The 10,691-nt window shown below is 39.2% G+C and overlaps 1 pseudogene; it reads left to right on the top strand.

Moving 5' to 3' along the window:
* Window positions 1–341: 341 nt before the first annotated feature.
* Window positions 342–2,581, top strand: LOC131481115 (ras-related protein Rab-4B-like; annotated as a pseudogene).
* Window positions 2,582–10,691: the final 8,110 nt, after the last annotated feature.

The following is a 10,691-nucleotide window of genomic DNA, read 5'->3' as shown; positions in this document are numbered from 1 at the left end:
CGCACCCAATGTGGGAGACCTGGAAGAGGCCGCTGGTTCCCAGTGTCAGACTGACACATCTCTGGCTGTAGCTACAAGGCAATTTGGAGAGTAAACCAGCAAATAGGAGACATTCTCTTTCCATTAAAATAAATAAACCCTTTTTTAAAAAGAAAAAAAGCAAGAAGTAGAATGAAAAAAATCTGAACTTTCACAGCCCACACTCACTGAAACAGTTCAGACTGAATACCTGAAAATTCACTGTTTCAGTGTCTCCTCAAAGGAATGGAAATTTTTGTCCTCTCAAGATTCACAAACATTTCTAGATGTTTAATGTTGAAACAGAGGATAGATGGGGCAAGATGAGGAAAACAAAGTAAATGGATTAGGAAGACCGATTGTTGAGCAAGAAGGTGAATCAAATTAGTTAAATAATGTGTTTCACTAGCAAAACTGTTAAATCAATAATCAGCAGATGAAGTGGTCAGCTTCCATTCTCTCTGTCAACACACAAGGCGCAGAGCTGGAACATGGCACTAGTTGAAATCTGGCATATCCTTGAGTGGAATAATCCTGTCCTCTTTGTTATCCATACTTCTAAATAAGCAGAGAATCAGTTCATTAAGTGCAGGAGACCTGCTCCGGCTGACTGAGAGCTTGCAAAGGATGCGTGGATCGGCGAGTTGATAAGAAGAAGAGATAAGACACGGACCACTATGGCTTGATGCTCATAATGGACAACTCAGAAAAGTTGTCTTCTTTATTTATACACAAATCATCACAAAATTTTGCACAATATCCAATTGTTTCATTTTTACATCATGGTTAAGAAAATGCAAAAAACAATCCTAACATATTATTTACTTTAAAGAAAACATTTTTGGCAAGCCATTACTCATTGAAATCTGCAGTGACCTGGCTGAAGCCAGGAATTCCACAGTTGGCAGCACATGCAGTTACATAGTGAGAAGTAGTTTACTTATACTCAAAATTAATTTTATACTCAAAATCAATTTTTACTAAACACAAACTAATATTGATTAAAATATTAAGAATACAGAATTAAAAGATTATAAATAAAAGGATCTTATACAAGCATATAACATAGGTTCTTTGCTAAATCTTATAATCAAGTCATGCATTAATTACTATCACCTTCACCTAGTGCTGATTCAATTGTTTTTTGTTCTTTGTTAAAAGGCAGTGAAAGCGATCAAGGCAGCTCAGCCAATCTACAGAGGGCCTTTACAAAAAACTTCCTTTTATCTATATAAACTGTTTTCTTTCCCTAAACATACGTGCTAATATAAGATTGAGATTTTAAGCCATGTTGAGGGGGTTCACATTTGTTTCCCTTTAGAAGATGCCCCATATACTTTTGCTTTCTGTGGTGAGAAACTAGAATGCGTCATATCATGTGTTGTAACAGTTCGAGGTGCATGGTAAACAAACTCTTTGTACCTCCATGATTGCCATCAGTTGCAAGATATTATCAAGCCATTTCTTAAGGAAAACATTACTTATACTAGGGCAAATTCCAGGACAAAAGTGGGCACATAACAGGATATTTGGAAACATAGTGGGCTCAATTGTACCATTGTATACTTTAGCTGTGTGTCATAGCCTTACATCGCTAAAGATGTTTTTATCATAACATGATTGATCAATTTGAAGTGTCATACCAGTTACAGGAATCACTTCACATTAGCAGAAAAACAACACCCTCAGGAGAATTCTATGAAACATCAGAGAGGTGATTGAGTGTCCATACAATGGGCTGAGGCAGCAATGAGGTGACCAGAGACGTTCCGCCGGGCCTTGCCTCGCTGCTAGAAGCTCCTCCTAGCCTTGCTAACCAAGGAGCAGTGCTCATCACACACCCATGCCATCTGACCCAACTGCATGGCTCCCCACAAGTAAGAATGAATTCAAAGAGGACTCGAACCACACGACTGGCGTGAAGTTTGGATCCTGGGTGGTCAATGTGGTTGGGAAGATGGTGAAGCTGCAAATTTGGGACACTGGTGGCCAGGGGTGGTTTCGGTCAGTGACGAGGAGTTACTATGGAGGGTCGACCTGAGCCATGCTGGTGTACGACATCACCAGCCGGGAGATGAACACCTCGCTGACCGTTTGGCTGACTGGTGCCTACACGCTGGCCAGCCCCAACATCATGGTCATCCTCCTTGGCAACAGGAAAGACCTGGACCCCGAACGTGAGGTCACCTTCCTGGAGGCCTCACGCTTCACCCAGGAGAACGAGCTGATGTTCCTGGAAACCAACACACTCATGGACGAGAACGTGGAGGAGGCCTTCCTCAAGTGTGCCCGGACCATTCTCAACAAAATTGACTCCAGCGACCCTGACCCGGATAGGACGGGCTGCAGCATCCAGTATGGAGATTTTTTTTTCACCAGTTACGACAGCCGCAGAGCACCCAGGTAGTGAGCCTTTAGTCCTGTGGCTGCTGAGCTGTGTGGAGCCAAGCTCACCTGTTCTCCAGGACCAGCCCTGCCCTTCTGGTCGGGGCCCCTGATCCGGGCCCCTGCAGGCCGTGTCCCAACTGCCGTGGCCCCAGAGAAGCTGCCCTGCCACCTGGCACCCCTTTCTGGCCTGGTGGGCCTGGCTTTGGAGCAAGACTGAGCCACGAGGGAGAAGGGAGAACACATACCTGCTGCTGCTTCCTCTGTCTTGGTTAACCTCTGTATCCCCACCCCACCAACCTCCCGACCCTGAACCCCTAAACAATACCACAAGAGCTCCCAACCCCCGAGACCAGGACCGTAGGCCCCCACGCCACTCCTGGTCCTGCTGTTGCGAATATGTATTATTTATTTCACTCAGTCTGGGATTCACTACTGCTGCAACTGGCTTGGAAAACTGCGCCCAGCAGCAGTAGATCTTGGATTCATGGGAAGCCAGCTTTTTGCTGATGCTTTAGAGATTCAGTTTAGACACAGCACGATGTTCCACAAACTCAGAGTTGAAATTCCACCTCCACATGGATGGGTTCATTGGAGCACTCCAATTGAAATTGTTGATTGCCTTGCAACGCTAGGGTTTATACTACATTGTTGCTCATCCTAAGTCACCACTACTGCAAGAAAAACATGTGTTTCCATTGATTAAAAAAATCAGAATCTTTCCCCTCAATCTTTACAGCAAAACAGACAGATGTGCAGATTTGGAGTGGTGGTGTGTGTGTGTGGGGGGGGGTGTATTATTGACTTATATTTCATTAAAAGACAGAGAAAGAGACTTTGCATTGGCTGGTTCATTCAACAAACATCTGCAACAGCCAGGGCTTGCACAGGTTGAAGACAGAATCCAGGACTCAAACCACATCCCTTGCAGAGGTGACAGAGACAACTATTTGAGCCATTATTTTTGCCTTCCAGAGTATACATTAGCAGAAAACTGTAAAGAAATTGGACTCAGAATTTGAACCCAGACAATGAAATATGGAATGCAAGTATCCAAAAACTATCTTAACCACGGTGGCAGATGCCTGCTCTCAGCAGATTTTTACTAAATTCCTGGCTTCGGCTTAATACAGACCTGGCTTTGCAGCCACCTAGGAAGTGAACCAGCAGATGGAAAGAAAATCACAGGTGTCTATTTCTCACTCTTCTCTCTCTGTCACTCTGCTTTTCAAATAAACTATTGGGATTTTTTCAAAGTTACGGACTCACTGGCTATAGTAGTAGTAGTCTGGTAAGAAAAGTGGCCCAGTGGGCATAGCAATGGCATCTGAAATCAGCTTGGACAAAGAGGGAAGCTCAGCATGACAGAAAAGTGATTCAGTGTTGTAGATGTATGCATTTTTTTAGAAAAGGGAAGTATGAATTTTAAAGATGTTAACGTGGAATTTCTGACTTACAAAGTTCGTGAGTGGCTGTGGACTGGTCTGCTGAATGTACAGTAGAGCTTGGATAGAACCAATAATGCAAGCAGAAATAAGAATTAAACAGACACATCACATGGACATGGCACTTCCCCTATTCTCTACTCCTTGAGAGCCCAGAAGTGGACAACAGGAGTGAGCTTGCAGCAGCCTGGCACTCTGACCTTGTGAGCTAATGAGAACCTGAACTCCAGGTGAACTACTCCTGTGAGGAACACAGTGTCCAGGGAGCTAGCTGGTGTTAGTTGCAGTCTTGGTGTGATATATTTCCCCTGGTACATTTCTGGCCGCTAGACAGAGGGAGGCCAAGTCAATAATATAACCTGGATCAACCTTATCTGGCCTAGGTCAGTGAAGATCTGTGTGGGTCTAACAAAACTTGTCTGTGGTAGGCTTCATTTGGTCTGCAGAATGATGCCTTACTACCTTTGTACAGTGCAAATTTCACTGATTCAGCCAACATGTAGTATTTACTATGTGCTAGGCATTATCTTAATCATGATATCTAACATAATTGCTCATTGCTACTGCACAAAAACTAGATTCTTCTTTAAAATTATGTCATTGAATTGTAACAAGGCAAGTAAGTAAATTGCTATGTTAGTCCAGGGCAAAAGTAACTGAAAGAAAGCTTTCACTATTCAAGTGATCATCCTTTGGCTGTGTTGACGTTCAATAGAAAATATACATGAAAGTGAGGAAGTGTGTGAGCATTGGCTGCACTGAATCATTTTTAATTAGTGTCAACATGCAACATAGTGTTTACTCACTAAGAGATATTTACTGCATGTCATGCAATAGTATGAGGAGAGCTTGGAACAGATTTTTCACATGATAATTACTTGGTGGTATGCATGGATTGGAGAAACCCAAATATATGTAAAAAAGAGTAAACAAGAAACTAGCTATGGAGCGTTCTATAGGACACCACATCTCTTTGTTTCCAACATACATGTGTAAGAAGCTGTAGAAAAAATGGCAGTGAGAAAGCAATACTTAGAAACATAAAGCCCACAACTGAGAAATGCCTTGATATAATTACTCAGGTTTTTTTTCAGAATACAACTATCAGGCAATAATATCATGGGATCAAAAGTGTATGTGGGGAAGGCACATTAGTCCCTTGATTCTAAATGGCACAATTCAATCGATTGGCTTCTTTGGGTGAGTATAATCATGTGGAGGAATTAATGAAATTGATTGCTTTAAAAAACATATTGATTCCCACAAAGAAAATCATCTGCTTTCTTTCAAGTGTCAGTAATGCAGAGATGAACAAATCTACAGAAACTGCAAAGGTTAAAGGCCAAGTTGTGTCTTCTTTGTGTGTGCATCAGCATAACATTAAAGGAAAGAATCCAGAGATGTGTACATCCTGATGATGCCATTGAATAGAAAAGATATAAAATGACTAGAACTATAAAAAGATGTAATCTTTATAGTAGTATATATTTGACACAGACTCACTTATGAAAAATTAATATATTTACCCATAAATGTAAGTAATGACAAAAGCATATTATTTTCTAAATCTCTACCTAGATCAATAAGAGTCTAAATTTTTGAATTTTCACTCCACTGAAACACAAACATACACACACATGCACACACACATTTTATAGGTACATGGTCATCATTTGCTTTGATCTATGCCCTTATTTATTCCAGACTTAGTTGTTTTAATTGGATACAAAAGCAATAAATGTAACGGGACATGGTTAACCTTCCAAAGGTCTATTAGTCTACTCAGCTGTGACACATAATGGAAAATTTAACTAGTTCCAATAAATCACCCAAAGGCAGATAAAAACTGCTAGTGGAGAATTTAGCAGTAGGAAATACACAAGGGAAAACATTCCAGTATATCAATCTATGATATTTTTAAATCTTATCCTAATTTCTATTCTTCTCTAGCATCTTTTATTCAGTAATATTCCTTTAAAAGAAAAATAAATAAATAAGAATTTAATCAATGTAGGTTTTCTTTTTTTTTTAAGATTTATTTTATTTCTATCACAAAGTCAGATATACAGAGAGGAGGAGAGACAGAGAGGAAGATCTTCCCTCTGATGATTCACTCCCAAATGACTGCAATGGCCAGAACTGCACCGATCCGAAGCCAGGAGCCAGGAGTTCTTCCAGGTCTCCCACACAGGTGCAGGGTCCCAAAGCTTTGGGCTGTCTTCGACTGCTTTCCCAGGCCACAAGCAGGGAGCTGGATGGGAAGTGGAGCTGCTGGAATTAGAACCAGTGCCCATATGGGATTCTGGTGCGTTCAAGGAGAGGACTTTAGTCACTAGGCCACCACACTGGGCCCGGATTTTCTTTTTTTAACACAATTTTAAGACTTTTTTTTTTTTAATTTGAAAGACAGTGTGACAGAGGAAGGGCATAGACAGAGATCTTCCACCCACTGGTTCACTCTGCAAACAGCCACCTCAGTCAGGATCAAACTAAAGCTACAAATCAGGAACTACATCTTGGTGGTTGTAGCTTGATCTCCCACAGGTGGGAGAAAAGGTCACAGGTGGCCAAAAATTTTGGGCATTTTCTGCAGGCTTTGTAGGCATGTTAGCAGGTAGCTGGAGCAGCAGGTGTGGAGTTGTTGCTCTGATGTGGGATGCTGGCATCCCCAGTGGAAGCTGGACCATAATGACAGTCCGTATTTTTCACTACTGTGAAGTTTCTGTAATGTTTCCATGCTCCATATTGACTTGATGAAAATTTTTATTAGTATTAATTGCAGCCACACACGTCCTCACATGCGTCTTTATGTTCTTACATTTGCACCCAGGTTAATATAAAATAATGAAAGCACTGTACCATGGACACACAGATTCAGCATCCCAGGCCTTCGTTATTTACGAAACAAACTTCCACAGAAACAGAAGATTTTGTAATTTTTTATTCAGCTGAGGCAAAAAAAATTCTAAAACTGCTGTGCGAAAGTATGTTATATAGCTTCTGTGTGAGCCTAAAATATCCAACACCTTACTTATGTTGTGCATAATTTAGAAAATAAATATTACTTTGAGGTTACTGATTTATTTAGGGACTGGAAATGGTAGAGGTCCCATACCTAGTCTAGATCTCCCAATAAATGAAAACATGTGCTCTCTTTCATAACTGTTTCAAAGGTCAATTCCAAATCTTCCTTTTCAAGAATGTTCCAGATTTATTCCCCACATCAAAAGACAAAAAGATAACTTCAAGTTGGAACACTGAGTTAAGACATGCAGAAATGCTCCTCTGAAATATTCTACGAGTTTTAAAATCTATATAACTTGGATTTTCAATAATTTTTAGACTTAAGTATTCCTACTGATCATCAAAAGTTACCGTTTCAATGATAGCCACATGTCAAAACATCTCTCTGACATTTTCTAGTGGTTTCTTGAGAGTACTACAATGGCATGTTGGCAGAATTGTTCAGTGTTTATCCACTTGCTGCTCATGGGTCTTTGCTATCTGCAGATATCGGTGAAGGAGGGGTTACATATCAACAGGTGGAAGTCTTCATGAACTGACAGTTGTGGAGGAAAGAACTGATGCATGCACACCTTAAGATGCTTCGGCAGAAATGGACAGAATTTCCCTGCACATGAGAAAGTCAACTATCTAACCCCCAGCACCAAGAGGAATGGTGTACAGATAAATAACAAGAAACATAACTTACGTAAGTTATTATTGCATGTAAGAAAGCAAAATCTAGTTAGAAGAGCAAAAACTGTGGAGCAGGTAGGGAGGAGGAAGAGGTGGTGTATCAGATTAACGCTTTGCATTCCAGTGCCAGCCTCCCATATTGGTACCAATTCATATCCTGGCAGCTACATTTCCCATCTTACTCACTGCATATGGCCCAGAAAAGCAGCAGAGTACCCCTAAATCCTTGGGTCACTATACCCACAAGGAAAGCTGGGATAAGTGCCAGGATCCCAGCTTCAGATCAGCTCAGCTCTGGCCATTGAAGCCATTGTGAAGTGAATCAGTAGACAGAACATCTCTCTCTTTTTTCTTTCCTTCTTGCTCTGTAAAAATCTGCTTTTCAAATAAAAATAAATATTTTAAAAGACGAGAAAAGCAAAAACTGGTAGATTTCTTTAAAACAGAACCCATAGAAAACAAGCGAAAGCTTCAAGCAAATGTGTCAAAGGTCTTCATGAAGAAAGATTTTTAAAAATGATTTCTAGAATCAATAAATATTGTTTCTGCTCTTTATAAAACAAATGTACAAAAATTTAAAAGATAGTCATGTATACTATTAAGCTACTGAAAATACTCAAGGATTGACTGAAAGAAAAGTCACAACAAAATGAGATTTTTTTTTTAAAATTAGGGTTATCCTGAACTGTAGAATTTTCAGACCAAAACAGCACACTGTATCAAATATATCATCGATCAACACATACACACACACACACACAGAAAGACATACCGCAAGACATCAAAGCATATCACAGCAACATTCCTGAAATGCAAAGAGAATGATTACTAAAGAATCAATAGGGACTGAAAATTCATATAATTCATTAAAAATCATCTATTGAAACAGAAGATATAAATCAATAGGCAGTTTCCTAATACTAAGAGATTATGAATTTTAAAGTATTCTGCCTAAGGGTTTGGAGCAAGAGTAGAATTTAATAGGAAACTTAAATTATTTTCTCAAGATTTTATTTCTCTGTGAAATGTAAGATCAGGGAGAGCTGACAAATACATTATTGTGAAATATTATCATCTCACTTGGCTGTGGAACACTTGCACTTGTTATTTATCTGAATTTTCAAAGTCATTATCCCACCTTCTTTCTGCCCTCCTCCTTTCACCATTTCCAAGTTTTACTGATCTAGCGTTTATTTAAATTTCTGCATGGGATGGAAGCACAGTAGTTGTCTTTCTGGGTCTGGGTTGTCTCACTAAGCACAATGATCCCAGGTCCATCCAGATGCTGAATATCATCATTTCATTATTTTTTTGGCTGACAAATATTCCTCTGTGTATGTATTCCACATTTTCTTTGTCCATCATCCATTGATTAACATATAGTTGGATTCCATCTTGTATTGTGACTGGTGTTGCAACGACATGTGGATGCAGGTGTCTCTTTCGCATGCTAGTCTTGTTTCCTTTGGGTGCATAATCAAACACGGAATAGCTGGATCCTGTGGCAGATCTCTTTTTAATTTTCGAAGAACTCTGTATTGTTCTCCATGTAGGTAATACTAACTCGTGCCCTCACCAGTAGTAGATAAAGGTTCCCTTTCCTTCACATCTTCACCACTGTTTGTTAAAGTCTTAATTTTTAACAATAGCCTTTATGACGGTAATGAGATGATTCTTCAGTGTGGTTTTGCATTTTTCATTCATGTGTTTGTTGGTTATTTGTATTTCTTCTATGAGATCCATGTACATCTCTTAGCTGAATTGTTTTGTTGTAGAGATTTCTGAACTCCATAAATATTCTGGGTGTGACTCCTTTGTCAGTGCATGGTTTGTAAACAATGTTTTGATTATCTCGTCAGTCTATAAACGGTTTGTTCTCCTGTGCAGATTGTATAGTTGAAGTAATCTCAATTTTTTAGCTTTTCTTTTGTAGACTTTCACAGTCTTATTGAAAAATGTAAATGCCAGTATCTTGAAGTATTTTCCTTATATTTTCTTCTAATAGTTTCACAATTTTAAGTTTTACATTTAAATCTTTCATCCATTTTGAGTTGAGTTTTGTGTGAGAAGTGGAGAAGGCCTTTTTTTTTTTTCAATATTTTGCATAGAACATCTAGGTTTTACACACCATTTTTTGAAGCTTGTCCTTTCTTACATGTATGTTTTTGGACTTGGTGAAAGATCAACTGTCTGTAAATTCCTGAATTAATTTCTGTCATCAGTGTTCTGGTTCAGTGGTCTATCTGTCTGTACGTCAATACCAAGCCATATCAATTAAAACAGCTCTGGGCCTGGTGTGATAGTGTAGTGGTTAAAGGACTCACCTTGAACACACAAGGATCCTAGATGGGCACCGGTTCTAATCCCAGCGGCCCCATTTCCCATCCAGCTCCCTGCTTGTGGCTTGGGAAAGCAGTGGAGGACGGTCCAAAGAGTTGGGACCCTGCACCCGCGTGGGAGATCCAGAAGAGCTCCTGGACGGAAGATCTTCTCTGTCTCTCCTCATCTCTGTATATTCGCCTTTCCAATAAAAATAAATGAATCTAAAAAAAAAAAAAAAAAAAAAAAAAAAAAAACAGCTCTGTAGTATGTCTTGAAATCTAGTACTATTACACCTCAAACTTGATTCATTTATTTAAAGTTTTTTTATTTGTGCTTTTTGTTGCTTTCATGTGAGTCTTGAGATTTTTTTCCTATACTTATGAATAATGTCGTTGGTATTTGATGACATTTTAATTTAATATTATTAATTCTTTTAATTCATGAACACATGAGGTTTCCCCAGTTTTTTATTAATTACATTGCATTATGTGACACATTTTTATATGCACTGGGGGTTTTCCCATTTTTTGGCATTTCAATTTCTTTCAACAGTGTTTTGTAATTTTCGCTATAGAGGTCATTATAACCATGGCTAGCTTTATTCCAAGATATTTTAATTTTGCAGCTATTATGAATGACCTTGCATTCACCATTTATTTCTCTGAATTGCTTATTGTTGTCTAAAATCATATTAATTTTTGTGTGCGTGCTGACTTTATATACTACAGCTTACTGATTACATCTGTCAATTCTACCAGCCTCTTGATGAGTCTTTAGTCTTCTCTATAGAGGGAAAATGTCAACTGCAAGCAGGGAATATTT

This window comes from Ochotona princeps, chromosome 9, assembly GCF_030435755.1.
Source record: "Ochotona princeps isolate mOchPri1 chromosome 9, mOchPri1.hap1, whole genome shotgun sequence".
Classification (NCBI taxonomy): domain Eukaryota; kingdom Metazoa; phylum Chordata; class Mammalia; order Lagomorpha; family Ochotonidae; genus Ochotona; species Ochotona princeps.
The sequence above is the reverse complement of the archived record's forward strand: the minus strand, read 5'-3'. Positions and strand labels throughout refer to the sequence as shown.